Source organism: Pongo abelii, chromosome 1 (assembly GCF_028885655.2).
Source record: "Pongo abelii isolate AG06213 chromosome 1, NHGRI_mPonAbe1-v2.0_pri, whole genome shotgun sequence".
In the NCBI taxonomy this organism is placed as follows: domain Eukaryota; kingdom Metazoa; phylum Chordata; class Mammalia; order Primates; family Hominidae; genus Pongo; species Pongo abelii.
Window position 1 is genome coordinate 216,977,633 of NC_071985.2, and position 16,257 is coordinate 216,993,889.

The window sequence follows — 16,257 nt, forward strand, 5'->3', positions numbered from 1 at the left end:
GCTCAAGCAATCCTCCTGTCTCAGCCTCCAAAGTAGCTGGGACTAGAAGTGTGTGCCACCACGTCCAGCTAATTTTTAAATTTTCTGTAAGGATGAGGGGGTCTCACTATGTTTCCCAGGCTGGTCTCGAACTCCTGGAATCAAGCGATCCTCCCACCTCGGCCTCCCAAAGTGGTGGGATTACAGGCGTGAGCCACCATGCCCTGCAGAGGGCTATAATTCTTGTTGGATCACTGACGCCTCTGAAACTTCAAAGAAAAATGCAACACACACAACATTTTACACAATTACAAGGGGTTCACAGACCTCTGAGAGGACATCGGTAGCCCCTGGGTACAGAACTCCAGTTCCTGAGGTGCGGCAAGAACGTAACCCCCGCCCCCCAAACACCTCAAAAACCTGGAGCAGAACCACAGATCCGAGGCACAAACTTAGGATGAAACAGATCCCGAGTTGCACCCCGGCCCTGCCGTTTACTAGCCATGACCTTGAACACTCACCTAGAAACCCTCAGGCCTCAGCATCTCACCACCCAAAAGAGAGGGCTGGACACCCTTCCCTCCCCAGCCCGGCCCCCGCGGCCTGCGCTCCGTGCCGGGTGGGGCGCTGGCGCTTGACAGGACTCAGCCTCTCTCCCCTCCTGCGCCAGTGAGCCATGAATCCGGCTGCGGCACTTCTGGAAATACTCATGGGCCGACTGCACCAGGCTTGCGGGCGGCGGGGGAGGGGGCCGGCGCGTTCGCCGTTTGCCGCAGTGACAGCTCCCCGCCGCCAGCCGGCCGCGGGCCTGGGAAGCCGCCGGTGCCGGGCGCGCTCTCGGCCTTTCCCACCCACCAGGCAGGGCGTTCCCGCCAGCCGGCTTCCTGCAACCGAGGGCCAGGGAGGAGGGACGGCGCTGAGGGGCCGCAACCGAGGGCCAGGGAGGAGGGACGGCGCTGAGGGGCCGCAGGGCCTGGCGGGCCTGGTTCCTGGCTTTCTCTCCGCGTTTCCTGGGCAGGACCGGCCGGGGGATGGGACCCAGCGCAAACCTCCTACCCTGGGAGCGCAGCCAGGAAATCGCGTCCTTGTTAATTCAGGTTCCTCCTTTGCGCTGAACGGGGCTGGTTTCCGTCCGTGATCAAGTGGGCATGATGCGACACACTTATCCCAGGAGGAAGCGGAGACACGAAATGGCAGCTCCCGACCCCACGACACAACAAGATTCCAACCCCGTGATGTCAGTGTTAACTCCCATCCTATGGATGAGAAAGCTGAGGCTTTGAAAAACGAAGTGACTTATCCAAGGTCATCATAAAAATATTACTTCTAATAAAATAACATGCTTACTACATACCAGGCACTGTGCTACAAATGCTCCAGGTATATTTTGTCATTGGGTTCCTGTAATCTATGAAGATAACTGTTGTTCCTAGTTCATAAATGAGGAAACAGAACCAGAGGCCAAGTGGCATCTCCAGTGACGCACAGCTACGAAATAACAGAGCTAGGAATTAAACTCCAGCCTCCTGTTTCCAGAGCTCAGCCTTTCTCTATCCTGCTTCAGCATTTCAGTTGAGTAACCACGACCTTGTCTCATTTGTTTCTGGGTCCTCAGAGCCTTACCGAAAACTTGACACAAAGTAAGTGCTCAGAGGTGACTAAGGGAACCTTACATGGAAGTTCACACTTAGAAGGACTAATAGGACGCATCTGTCCACGTGACCCTTTCTAGAGCCTTCAGCCAAGTGAAAACTTAGCCTCTGCCTGAATACTCACTATCATGATAAACTCTCCCCCTCTCCACACCCCCATTCCATTCCCTTGTTGGACAAATACATTTGGTTTAAATGTAAATGCTCTTTTTTTTTTTTTTTTGAGACAGAGTTTCGCCTTAAAGCCCTGGCTGGAGTGCAATGGCATGATCTTGGCTCACTGCAAACTCTACCTCCCAGGTTCAAGTGATTCTCCTGCCTCAACCTCCCAAGTAACTAGGATTACAGGCATGTGCCACTACACCCGACTAATTTTGTATTTTTAGTAGTGACAGGGTTTCATTGGTTGATCAGGCTGGTCTCACACTCCTGACCTCAGGCAATTTGCCTGCCTCGGCCTCCCAACGTGCTGGGATTACAGGCGTGAGCCACCGCGCCCAGCCTGTTTTAAGGATACAAATTTCACATGTGCTTAAAATAGTGCCTGACACATCTCCCCAAGGGCCTTCAGAAACAAGAATAACATGCTCCACAACAGTCTACTAAACATCATCATTGATCACGTCCCAGAGAGGTAAGCAGCGCAGTGATGAAGAAATTAACTCTGAAGGCAGAATGTCTGGGTTCAAATCCTGGCTCTTCTGCTAACTAGCTGTGTGACCTGGGGCAAGTGACATGGCTTCCCTGTGCCTCAGTTTACCATCCACAAAATGGAGATAACAGCTTCTATGTCATAGAGTTATCATGGAGTTAAATGAGAGAACTGAATTGCTTAAAATGGTATCTGGCACTTAGTGAAATCAGTAAGGATATTATTATTATCATAACTAAATTTTAAAAATACTATTACTAATATTACCACTGTTATTTTAACTATTGTTATTATCATCCAAATTCTACCTTTTAACTAGTTCTCTGACCCCAGGTAAGTGACCACACGTCCCTGAGCCCCAATTTCCTGAAATGGGTCTGGTTAGAAAACCTGACATCAGAGGAGTCCAGATGGTAGGAGGCCCGGGACCCAGTGGGTGCTCCCTAACCCCCCTGGGGGCACTGTCAGGGGACCCGAGGCACATTTGAAGGGCCCTGGCAGGGTGGCAAGATGCTGCTCACCTGTGCCATCCTGCACCACGTCCTCCTGCTCTTCCTCCAGCCGGTCCTGCTGGTGCCGCAGCTCCTCCTGGGCAGCCTGCAGCTTCTCCCGCTTCTGCTGCAGCTCCTTGGTCTGCTGCTGGGTCACCTGCAGGCTGTGGGCCAGGTTGCTCTTCTCCCTTCAGGACAAGGGGAGGGGGAGCAGAGGGGATGCTGGGGCTGCTCTCTCCAGAGAAGGTGGCTGGCTGCTGCTCTAGCCATGAGCTACATCCTCCTGTCTTCCAAGGCACCTGCCTCCAGGAAGCCTTCCCTGACCACCCTGTCCATGGCTGACTCATTTCACTCACACCCTCCAGCAGAAGAAGCTGGCTTTCCTTCTCCCCAGCCCGCCCACTTGGAGGCCTAGTGGAGTGGATGGAGGCACTGGTATGATCTCCAAGCACCCTACCAGGTAGAAGAGGCCAGGCTAGGCTCCTGGGACGCACGGGCAATTGTGCCACCAGTTCTACTACACCATGTGACCAGGAAATGCCCTCTAGAACACCCCATGCCCCTCAATTCTGGGAAGCCCCATAGAGCTGAGTCTGCAGGTCCCACAGCTTCCTGCTACATAGACACATGTTGGCCACAGGAGGGGAGGGAGGAGAAGGCAACAAATGGGACCCCAAAGACTTGCCAGGAGCTGCCACTTTCCCCACTGGTGGTAGGTGCAAAAACACTTCACGATGTGATTTTTTTTTTTTTTTTTTTTTGAGACGGAGTCTTGCTCTGTTGCCCAGACTGGAGTGCAATGGCGCCATCTCAGCTCACTGCAAGCTCCACCTCCTGGGATCACACCATTCTCCTGCCTCAGCCTCCCAAGTGTCTGGGACTACAGGCGCCAGCCACCATGCCCGGCTAATTTTTTTTTTTTTGAGACGGAGTCTCGCTCTGTCGCCCAGGCTGGAGTGCAGTGATGCCATCTCGGCTCTGCAACCTCTGCCTCCTGGGTTCACACCATTCCTCTGCCTTAGTCTCCCTAGTAGCTTGGAATACAGGCACCCGCCACCATGCCCAGCTAATTTATTATATTTTTAGTAGAGACGGGGTTTCACTATGTTAGCCAGGTTGGTCTCGATCTCCTGACCTCGTGATCCGCCCACCTCGGCCTCCCAAAGTGCTGGGGTTACAGGCGTGAGCCACTGCATCCAGCAATTTTTTTTTTTTTTTAGACAGTCTCATTCTGTTGCCTAGGCTGGAGTGCAGTGATACAATCTCGGCTTGCTACAATCTTCACCTCCCGGGTTCACGCCATTCTCCTGCCTCAGCCTCCCAAGTAGCTGGGACTACAGGCGCCCGCCACTACGCCCGGCTAATTTTTTGTATTTTTGGTAGAGACGGGGTTTCACCGTGTTAGCCAGGCTAGTCTCAAATTCCTGACCTCAAGTGATCTGCCCACCTCTGCCTCCCAAAACACTGGGAATAGAGGCATGAACCACCACACCCGGCTCTAATTTTTTTATTTTTTACTTTTATTTTTATTTATTTATTTTATATTTTATATTTTTTATTTTTTTGAGATGGAGTCTGGCTCTGTCGCCCAGGCTGGAGTGCAGTGGCACAATCTCGGCTCACTGCAAACTCCGCCTCCTGGGTTCACGCAATTCTCCTGCCTCAGCCTCCCGAGTAGCTGGGACTACAGGCGCCCGCCACTACGCCCGACTAATTTTTTGTATTTTTAGTAGAGACAGGGTTTCACCATGTTAGCCAGGATGGTCTCGATCTCCTGACCTCGTGATCCACCCGCCTTGGCTCCCAAAGTGCTGGGATTACAGGCGTGAGCCACCGCACCCGGCCTATTTATTTTCTTTGACACAGAGTTTCACTCTTGTCGCCCAGGCTTGGAGTGCAATGGCGTGATCTCGGTTCACTGCAAACTCTGCCTCCCGGGTTCAAGTGATTCTCCTCCCTCAGCCTCCCAAGTAGCTGGGATTACAGGCATGCGCCACCACGGATGGCTAATTTTGTATTTTTAGTGGAGACAGGGTTTCTCCAAGTTGGTCATGCCGGTCTCGAACACCTGACCTCCCACCTCGGCCTCCCAAAGTGCTGGGATTACAGGCGTGAGCCACTGTGCCTGGCCAACTTTTTTTTATTTTTAGTAGAGATGTCTTTTCGCCATGTTGGCCAGGCTGGTCTCAAACTCCTGACCTCAAGTAATCCACGCATCTTGGCTTCCCAAAGTGCTGGGATATAGGCATCAGTCACCACACCCAGACTGAATTTTCACTTTTTAAAATTTTTAATTAAATTTTAATAGAGCCAGGCACAGTGGCTTATGCATGTAATCCCAGCAATTTGGGAGGCTGAGGTGGGAGAAGTGTTTGAAGCTAGGAGTTCAAGACCAGCATGGGCAACATAGTGAGACCCCCATCTCTAAAAAAATTTAGAAATGTTGGGGGCTTGTCTAGCATCCTCGGGGCTGAGATCAGAGTTGCCCAGGAACCCAGGGAGGTGAGGGCTCAGAGGGTGGTGAGGGCACAGAGGAAGGGGGTGGAAACCTAACTCTCAGGCTTCGGTTCCCATATCCTTCCCCAGGCCAGGCCCAGGCCGTGGCCACCATCTAGGGGCAGTTGGGAGGTAGAGGTGGGAGGACCGCTTGAGTCTGGGAGTTCCAGGCTACAGTGAGCTGTGATGGACCAATTGTGCCCCAGCCTGGGAAACAGAGCAAGAGTGTGTCTCAAAACAAAGCAAAGCAAAACAAAACAAAACTGAATACTAAAAAAAATAAAAATAAGTGTTGGCCAGTCGTGGTGGCTCATGCCTGTAATCCCAGTACTTTGGGAGACGGAGGCAGGTGGATCATGAGGTCAGGAGTTCAAGATCAGCCTGGCCAAGATGGCGAAACCCTGTCTCTACTAAAAATACAAAAAAAAATTGGCCGGGCGTGGTGGCGGGCGCCTGTAGTCCCAGCTACTTGGGAGGCTGAGGCAGGAGAATGGCGCGAACACGCGAGGCGGAGCTTGTAGTGAGCCGATATCGCACCACTGCACTGCAGCCTGGGCGACAGAGGGAGACTCCATCTCAAAAATAAGTAAATAAATAAATACATAAATGTTAATAAGCACATGCAGCTAGTGGCGACCATATTAGTGCAGAGCCACACCCATAACGCTCGACTGGTGTTATGCCCAGACGCTGACTTATTCTTCAGCACTCCCCAGCTCAGACCTCCCCAGCACCTGCTCAGGAGCTGGTTGGCGCTCCGCAGCCGCTGCACTTCGCCCTGTGAGTCCTCGTGGGCCTGCATGGTGCGGTCAGTCTTGTCCTGCAGGCGCTGCAGCTGTTCCTCTGGGGCCCGCCACTCACTCTCGCAGTCGCTCAGCTACTTCCGCAGGATGCCCAGTAGGTCCTGGCTTGCCTCATAGAGCCCACGCATGTCCTGGGGCGCGGGGATTTCAGGGTCTAGGGGGGTCCTTTGAGGACTCCAGAGCCACCTACTCTCTTCTGGTTCCAGGGATACACACTAGCCTACGCTAGGCGGGGTCCAGGGCCTGGACCTGGCCTGGGGCAGAATAGGGGCCTAGGCCTGAGGGCCAGGCTTCCGCTCCCCTCCTATGTGCCCTCACCACCCTCTGAGCCCTCACCTCCCTGGGGTCCCGGACAACTCTTACCAAAGCCCCCCGGATGCCTGACAAACCCCCAGGCACACTCGTCTCCCGGGTGCTGACCCCACCCCCAGGGCTCCCAGGCTCCTCCCCCTTGCATCCTGGTTCCACTCACAATCCTCCCTACCCTGGCTCTGCCCTCGTTCCCAGGCTCTCATCCCAGGCTCTGATTCCCCTTGTTAGACCTTTTCCCTGGGTCCTGGCTCTGTATGACCAGGAACCTGTCTCCCTCTCTACCAGGACCCTAACACTGCCGCAGCCTCCTCCCTCCACCAGCTGCCCAAGCGCCCACCCCCAGCTACCCAAGCACCCCCACTTCTGGGCTCGGCTTCACCGCAGAGCTCTCGGCCGCCTCCTTGGGGGTCCTGACATCCGTAGACACTATTTCTCAGGGCTCTGGCTGCACCCCAGGGAGCTCAGACTCCCTCCCTGGCCCCTGGCCCCAGACCCGCCCCCGCCCCCACCCGAAGGGCGAGAGCCCCTCCCCCCGGGCCTCTGGCTGCCCCCAGAACGCTCACGCCCCTTCCTACCTGGACCTGCAGCTGGCGCTTGTGCAGGGCGGAGTGAATCAGGGCGAGCGAGCGTGGAGGAGTCTGAGCAGGCCGGGGAGGGGCCTCAGCGGGGCGAATGGCCTCGGCCCGGCGAGGAGCGCCGCAGTGGGGATGGGGTCCGCTGGCCCGAGAGCCCCCCAGGCTGCCATAGGGGGCATGGGCGATGCACTTGGAGCCGCTCAGCCAGACGCCGCTCACAGCCTCCGACAGGATGGCCTGAGGGTAGAGGAGGGAGGCAGGAGGCCGCAGAGTTAGGAACCGCGGGGTTGGCTGGGCAAAGACGCCCAGGCGAGGCTGGGGGCCGCCTCATCCCAAATGCCGCCTCCTACAAGAATCCTTCCTGATTTCACCCCCTCCACTAGCTCAGTCCTCAGCTCGTCGCTGAGGCCTCCCATTTATTGGGAAGACATCATTTGGCGTTGCTCAGAGATGGGCTCCGAAAGGGCCGTGCCTCCCCTCTGAGACTGGGGGCTTCCCAGGGCAGAGGCTGGGTGAGCTAGCAGGGGTGCTGAGCAACTACAGCCTGGGTCCCAGGCCCCCACCCATTTGCAGTTCAGTCCGAAGCCACTGAAAGTCGTGGCAGGGGAGCCCGGGATTGCCTGGCAGGTCCCTGTCTTCCCACCTCTCTGGGCTCACACCTGTGCCAGGTCCCTTAGGCTCTGCTGTAGCCCCTCTCTGTCCTCTGTCTCCAGGGCCACCTGCTCCTGTAGCCACAGGGTTCCTGGAGTGCTGTTAGGGAGACAAAGGGTGGTCGGGGTTCTGTCTTATCTGAAACCTCCCCTTCCCCTCCCTCCCTGGCCCACCACTGATCAGGTGGCCTCTGAAGCCATGTCCATAGGCCAGCCACCTGGTAGACCCCACAGCAGGCCCGAGGCCCTCACTGAACAGACCAGGCCCAAAGAAGAGCTGTGTCCTGCCCCAGGTCACACAGTTGATTGGAGGAGAGCCAGACCTAGAACTCAGGCCAGGCCCCACACAGAGGGGTGACCAAACCAGGCCGTACCCTGGAGGAGTGAGTGTCCCACTGGTTGGGGGTGGGGGGAGCTGGGTTGCCAGAGGCAGCATCTGGATCTGGAAAGCACGGATGGGAGTCCGAGTCCCGACTCTCCCACTTACTGGCTCTGAGACTGGACAAGCCTTTCCCCTCTGGGGCTTCAGTTTCCCCATCTGTGTCATGAGGATTACGCTACAGGGCTGCTTCGAGGAAGAAATGGGGTGGAGGAGGTGAGTGTGCTTACCACAAAGCCTGCACACCTGTGTGGGCTGAACCTGAGTGCGAGTGGGATGCTGGGGGCGACCCAGGCAGCCCAGCCCTAAGCCTGCGTCCATGGATCTGGCCGGTACCCCATCCCACCCTGCCACATCTCAGGGGCAGCTGCAGCTCACCAGGGCCTCAAGCTTCTCGATGACGTCCTTGTTGACCTGATCCTTCTCCAGATTCTGCTTCTGAAGATCCTCTACTGCCAGGCCCAGCTCTGTCACTCTGGAGTTGGGGGAACAGCAGAGGTGAATGGGGGACCAACCCTGCCTCTCAAATCCACTACTTCTGTGTCCACCATGCTTCTCCAAACCGGAGGCAGGGACCCTAACATCCACCTCCCTGGCTGTTTGACCTTAGGCAAGTCCCAGCTCCTCTCCAGACGTCACACTTCTCATCTGTGAAATGGGAATGAGGTTGCCACCACTTTATCTCATGGGAAAGCACATGAGGACTTGTCCAGGTGGCAGGAGTAAGGGGCATAAGTTCTTTTTGTGTTGTGTGTGGTTTTTTTTTTTTCAGACGGAGTTTCGCTCTGTCATCCAGGCCGGAGTACAGGGATGTGATCTTGGCTCACTGCAACCTCCCCATCCTGGGTTCAAGTGATTCTCCTGCCTCAGCCTCCCTTGTAGCTGGGATTACAGGCACACACCACCACGCCCGACTAGTACCCACGAGATATCCACCTGGGACTGAGGTCAGCCTTGTCCAGGTCACTTTGCATCTGCTGCTGGGCCAGGTCCTTCTCATGGAGCACCTTGTCCTGCAGCTGCTCTTCCAGCTGGGCCTGCAGCAGGGCCTGCTTCTCCAGGGCTGCCTTGGCCCGGCTCCCTGCCAGCCGCAGGCCCGTGCTCAGTCCCAGGCCCACCTCCTGGACAGCTCATGATGTCTGGGCCAGCTCCCCTCCCAGCTTCAGCAGGTCCCTTGGGAAGAGAGCACAGGATGGGGATGGCATGGGACTCACTCCCAACTACAAATTAAAACTACGCTGGGGCTGGGCGTGGTGGTTCACACCTATAATCCCAACACTTTGGGAGGCCGAGGTGAGCAGATCACCTGAGGTCAGTAGTTCAAGACCAGTCTGGCCAACATGGTGAAACCCCATCTCTACTAAAAATACAAAAAATTAGCCAAGCATGGTGGCTCACTCCTGTAGTCCCAGCTACTTGGGAGGCTGAGGCAGGAGAATTGCTTGAACCTAGGAGGTGGAGGTTGCAGTAAGCTGAGATCATGCCACTGCACTCCAGCCTGGGCAACACAGCCAGACTGCGTCTCAAAAAGATAAATAAATAAAAAGAAAAAGAAAACTACACTGGGCTGGGTGCAATGACATGCACCTGCAGTCCCAGCTACACGGGAAGCTGAGGCAGGATTGCTTGAGCCCAGGAGTTTGAGACCAGCATGGGAAACATAGAGAGACACCATCTCAAAAACAAAAGAGGAAAAAACAAACAGACAAACCCTACACTGGGATGCCATTTGTCCACTCTCAGATTGGGGAAAAAAAAAAGGGGTCACATAATACACAGGGAGGGGCTCTGGGGTAACAGGCCCTCCCCTACACAGCTGGTGGGAGGGTGAGTACAACCACAAGGTTGGGCACTGAGGGAGAGCTCCGAAAACTCTGCATGCATAGGACCTTCCCCACCGGCTCCTCCTCTAAGAACGTATCCAAAGATATACCCCAGCACAGAGGAGATGGCTTGTGGACAAGGAGGTTCACTGCAGCATTGCTCATGTAAGAAATCCTGGTGACAACCTAAATGTCTATCAAAAGGGGACTGCTACTAAGTACACAATGGTACATCCTTTAAGTGGAAAACTGTGGCCAAGAAAAACCAGTGGAGAAGTTCTTCCTGGCCTGATCCAGAGCCACCTCCCCGTTATAACTAGTAGGTGAAGAAAGCATCTTCAAGAACTGTGAAGATGAAATTTTACCAGGCGTATATACAAAAAAGTGTGTGTGTGTGTGTGTGTTTGATCTGCTTTATTTGCTTATATAAAATAACCCTGGAAGGTCACTTAAGAGGAACTGATAGGCCAGGCGCGGTGGCTCATGCCTGTAATCCCAGCACTTTGGGAGGCCAAGGGGGGGAGGATCACCTGAGGTCAGGAGTTCAAGACCACCCTGGCCACCATGGCGAAACCCCTCCTCTACTAAAAATACAAAAATTAGCTGGGTATGGTGGCTCACGCCTGTAATCCCAGCTACTTTGGAGGTAGAGGTGGGAGAATCACTTGAACCCGGGAGGCAGAGGTTGCAGTGAACCAAGATCTTGCCACTGCATTCCAGCCTGGGAGACAGAGTGAGACACCATCTCAGAAAAAAAAAAAAAAAAAAGAAAAAAGAAACTGATAATGCTTCTCATGGTAACTTGGTGGCCAAAAAAGAAAAAGACAAAAAAAAAAAACAAAAACAAACAAAAAAAAATTGTATATATAAAAAGAAAAAGAAGCTGATAATGCTGCTTGCCTCCAAGGAAGGAAGGGGTATATCTGGGGTCAGAGGTGAGAGGGAGCCATTTTACTGTGTACCCTTTTGAAATGTGAACCTTATGAACATGTGACCTAATCAAAAGTAAAATATAAAAATTTTAAAGGCTACTTAAAATTTTGTTTTTGTTTTTGTTTTTTTTGAGACGGAGTCTCGCTCTGTCGCCCAAGCTGGAGTGCAGTGGTGCGAGCTCGGCTCACTGCAACCTCTGCCTCTCTGGTTCAAGTGATTCTCCTACCTCAGCCTCCCGAGGAGCTGCAATTACAGACGTACGTCACCACACCCAGATAATTTTTGTATTTTTAGTAGAGACAGGGTTTCACCATGTTGGCCAGGTTGATCTTGAACTCCTGACCCCAGGTGATCCTCCCGCCTCGGCCTCCCAAAGTGCTGGGATCACAGGCATGAGCCACCATGCCTGGCCTATCAATTCCTCTTAAGTGACCTTCATAAGCAAATGAAGCAGATCACACATGCACACACACACACACAGATACACACATAATTTTTGTACATACGCCTGGTAAAATTTCATCTTCACAGTTCTTGAAGATGGTTTCTTCACCTACTAGTTATAACTGGGAGGTGGCTCTGGATCAGGCCAGGAAGAATTTCTCCACTGGTTTTTCTTGGCCACAGTTTTCCACTTAAAGGATGTACCATCGTGTACTTAGTAGCAGTCCCCTTTTGATAGACATTTAGGTTGTCACCAGGATTTCTTACATGAGCAATGCTGCAGTGAACCTCCTTGTCCACAAGCCATCTCCTCTGTGCTGGGGTATATCTTTGGATACGTTCTTAGAGGAGGAGCCGGTGGGGAAGGTCCTATGCATGCATAGTTTTCGGAGCTCTCCCTCAGTGCCCTCCGTTGTGGTTGTACACACCCTCCCACCAGCTGTGTAAGGGATAGTGGACAAATGGCATCCCAGTGTAGGGTTGTTTTTTTTTCTTCCTCTTTAGTTTTTGAGATGGAGTCTCACTATATTTCCCATGCTGGCCTCAAATTCCTGGGCTCAAGCAATCCTGCCTCAGCTTCCCGCATAGCTGGGACTGCAGGTCCATGCCACCGTGCCCAGTCCAGTGTAGTTTTATTTTTATTTTATTTATTTATTTTTTTGAGACGCAGTCTGGCTGTGTCGCCCAGACTGTAGTTCAGTGGCATGATCTCAGCTTACTGCAACCTCCTCCTCCTAGGTTCAAGGAATTCTCCTGCCTCAGCCTCCCAAATAGCTGGGAATACTGGAATGCACCACCACACCTGGCTAATTTTTTGTATTTTTAGTAGAGATGGGGTTTCACCATGTTGGCCAGGCTGGTCTCGAACTCCTGACCTCAGGTGATCTGCCCGCCTCGGCCTCCCAAAGTGCTGGGATTATAGGTGTGAACCACCACTCCTGGCCCCAGCGTAGTTTTAATTTGTAGTTGGGAGCGAGCCCCATGCCATCCCCATCCTGTGCTCTCTTCCCAAGGGACCTGCTGCAGCTGGGAGGAGAGCTGTCCAGGAGACCGGCCTGGGACTGAGCATGTGCCTGCGGCTGGCAGGGAGCTGGGTTGAGGCAGTCCTGGAGAAGCAGGCCCTGCTGCAGGCCCAGCTGGAGGAGCAGCTGCAGGACAAGGTGCTCCATGAGAAGGACCTGGCCCAGCAGCAGATGCAAAGCGACCTGGAAAAGGCTGACCTCAGTCCCAGGTGGGTACCTGGTGGGTGCCGCACGAGGCAGGCGTCCCTGCAGAAGGTAAAACTGGAGAGTTGGGGAGAAGGGAGCATCTATTCACTAGGGGCAGGGCCTTCCTCTGTGAGCTCAGCCAGTCTTCCCAGGCACCCCACTGAGGTTCCCAGGCACTTGCCCCGTGTATATAATAAACAGCTTAGCCTCCAATGACAGAACTTGTGGCCGGGTGCGGTGGCTCACACCTGTAATCCCAGCACTTTGGGAGGCCAAGGTGGGGTATTACCTGAGGTCAGGAGCTCAAGACCAGCCTGCCCAACAGGTGAAACCCTGTCTCTACTAAAAATACAAAAATTTGCCGGGCGTGGTGGTGTGTGCCTGTAATCCCAGCTACAAGAGAGGCTGAGGCAGGAGAATCACTTGAACCCAGGATGTGGAGGTTGCAGTGAGCCAAGATCACATCAGTATATTCCAGCCTGGATGACAGAGCGAAACTCTGTCTCAAAAGAAAACAACAAAGAAAGAACTTGTGCCCCTTACTCCTGCCACCTGGACAAGTCCTCATGTGCTTTCCCATGAGATAAAGCTGGTGGCAACCTCATTCCCATTTCACAGATGAGAAGTGTGAACTCTGGAGAGGAGCCAGGACTTGTCTAAGGTCAAACAGCCAGGGAGGTGGATGTTAGGGTCCCTGCCTCCGGTTTGGAGAAGCATGGTGGACACAGAACTAGTGGATTTGAGAGGCGGGGGTGGTCCCCTATTTACCTCTGTTGCTCCCCCAACTCCAGAGTCACAGAGCTGGCCCTGGCAGTGGAGCATCTTCAGAAGCAGAATCTGGAGAAGGATCAGGTCAACAAGGACGTCGTCGAGAAGCTTGAGGCCCTGGTGAGCTGCAGCTGCCCCTGAGATGTGGCAGGGTGGGATGGGATACTGGCCAGATCCATGGTAGCAGGCTTAGGGCTGGGCTGCCTGGGCCACTCCCAGCATCCCACTGACACTCAGGTTCAGCTCTCACAGGTGTGCAGGCTTTGTGGTAAGCACACTCACCTCCTCCATCCCATTTCTTCCTCGAAGCAGCCCTGTAGCATAATCCTCATGACACAGATGGGGAAACTGAAGCCCAAGAGGGGAAATGCTTGTCCAGTCTCAGAGCCAGTAAGCGGGAGAGTTGGGACTTGAACCAGCATCTGCCCTCTCCAGGTCCAGATGCTGCCTCTGAAAACCCAGCTGCCCACCCCCACACAGCATGGTTTGGTCACCCCTCTGTGTCGGGCCTGGCCTGGGTTCTAGGTCCACCTCTCCTCCAATCGACTTTGTGACCTGGGGCAGGACACAGCTCTTCTCTGGGCCTGGTCTGTTCAGTGAGGGCCTCGGGCCTGCTGTGGGGTCTACCAGGTGGCTGGCCTATGGACATGGCTTCAGAGGCCACCTGGTCAGTGGTGGGCCAGGGAGGGAGGGGAAGGGGAGGTTTCAGATAAGACAGAACCCCGACCACCCTTCGTCTCCCTAACCACACTCCAGGAATCCTTGCTGCTACAGGAGCAGGTGGCCCTGGAGACAGAGGACGGAGAGGGGCTACAGCAGAGCCTAAGGGACCTGGCACAGGTGTGAGCCCAGAGAGGTGGGAAGACAGCGCCCTGCCAGGCAGTCCCAGGCTCCCCCCCAAGTCTTTCGGTGGCCTGGGACTGAACTGCAAATGGGTGGGGGCCTGGTACCCAGGCTGTAGCTGCTCAGCACCCCTGCTAGCTCACCCAGCCTCTGCCCTGGGGAGCCCCCAGTCTCAGAGGGGAGGCACGGCCCTTTCAGAACCCACCTGTGAGCAACGCCAAATGATGTCTTCGCAATAAATGGGAGGCCTCATCGGCGAGCTGAGGACTGAGCTAGTGGAGGAGGTGAAATCAGGAAGGCTTCTTGTAAGTGGGAGCATTTGGGATGAGGCGGCCTCCAGCCTCGCCTGGGCCTCTTTGCCAGCTAACCCCGCGGTTCCTAACTCTGCGGCCTCCTTCTGCCTCCCTACCCTACCCTCAGGCCGTCCTGTCTGACGCTGAGAGCGGCAGCCTGCCTCCCACTGCGTCAGATGGCAGCCCGTGGGGGCTCTCAGGCCGGCGGACCCCGTCCCCATTGCGGCACTCCTCTCCGGGCCGAGGCCCCTCCCCGGCCTGCTCAGACTCCTCCACTCTCGCCCTGATCCGATCCGCTCCGCCCTGCACAAGCGCCAGCTGCAGGTCTATTTAGGAAGGGGCTTGAGAGTTCTGGGCGCAGCCAGAGGCCCGGGGGTAGGGGTTCGCGCCCTCCAGGTGGGGGCGGGGGAGGGGGCGGGTCCGGGGAAGGAATCTGAGCGCTCTGGGGTGCAGCCAGAGCCTTGAGAAATAGTGTCTGAGGGTGTCAGGACCCCCAAGGAGGTGGCCGAGAGCTCTGAGGTGAAGCCGAGCCCAGAAGTGGGGGTGCTTGGGTAGCTGGGGGTGGGCGTTGGGCAGGTGGTGGAGGGAGGAGGCTGCGGCAGTGTTAGGGTCCTGGTAGAGAGGGAGACAGGTCCCTGGTCATACAGAGCCAAGACCCTGGGAAAAGGTCTAACAAGGGGAATCAGAGCCTGGGATGAGAGCCTGGGAACGAGGGCAGAGCCTGGGTAGGGAGGATTGTGAGAGTGGAACCAGGATGCAAAAGGGGGAGGAGTCTGGGAGCCCTGGGGGTGGGGTCAGCACCCGGGAGACGAGTGTGCCTGGGGGTTTGTCTGGCATCCGGGGGGGCTTTGGTAAGAGTTGTCCGGAACCCCAGGGAGGTGAGGGTTCAGAGGGTGGTGAGGGCACAAAGGAGGGGAGTGGAAAGCTGCCTCTCAGGCCTAGGCTCCTATCCTGCCCCAGGCCAGGTCCAGGCCCTGGACCCCGCCTGCTAGTGTGTATTCCTGGAACCAGAAGAGCCTAGGTGGGCTCTGGAGGCCTCCCAGTACCCCCCTAGACTCTGTGATCCGCATGCCGCAGGACATGCGTGGGCGCTATGAGGCAAGCCAGGACCTGCTGGGCACCCTGCGGAAGCAGCTTAGCGACAGCGAGAGTGAGCGGAGGGCCCCAGAGGAACAGCTGCAGCGCCTGCTGGACAAGACCAACGGCACCATGCAGGGCCACGAGGACGCCCAGTGCTAGGTGCAGGGGCTGCGGAGCGCCAAAGAGCTCCTGAGCAGGTGCTGGGGAGGTCTGAGCTGGGGAGTGCTGAAGAATAAGTCAGCATCTGGGCATAACACCAGTCGAGCGTTATGGGTGTGGCTCTGCACTAATATGGTCGCCACTAGCTGCATGTGCCTATTAACATACATTCATTTATTTATTTATTTATTTTTGAGATGGAGTCTCCCTCTGTCGCCCAGGCTGCAGTGCAGTGGCGTGATCTCGGCTCACTACAAGCTCCACCTCCCGGGTTCACGCCATTCTCCTGCCTCAGGCTCCCCAGTAGCTGGGACTACAGGCACCCTCCACCAGGCTCGGCCAATTTTTTTTTGTATTTTTAGTAGAGACGGTGTTTCACCATCTTGGCCAGGCTGATCTTGAACTCCTGACCTCATGATCCACCTGCCTCCATCTCCCAAAGTGCTGGGATTACTGGCATGAGCCACCGCGCCCGGCCAATGCATTTTTTAGTATTCAGTTTTGTTTTGTTTTGCTTTGCTTTGTTTTGAGTCACGCTCTTGCTGTTTCTCAGGCTGGGGCACAATTGGTCCATCACAGCTCACTCTAGCCTGGAACTCCCAGACTCAAGTGGTCCTCCCACCTCTACCTCCCAACTGCCCCTAGTTGGAGGCCAGGGCCTGGGCCTGGCCTGGGGAAGGATATGGGAACCGAAGCCTGAGAGTTAGGTTTCCACTC

At 55.1% G+C, this 16,257-nt stretch overlaps 1 pseudogene; it reads right to left on the reverse strand.

Moving 5' to 3' along the window:
• The window catches only part of LOC100454429 (rootletin-like), a 78,977-nt pseudogene extending 69,259 nt beyond the window's left edge, over window positions 1-9,718 (reverse strand).
• Window positions 9,719-16,257: the final 6,539 nt, after the last annotated feature.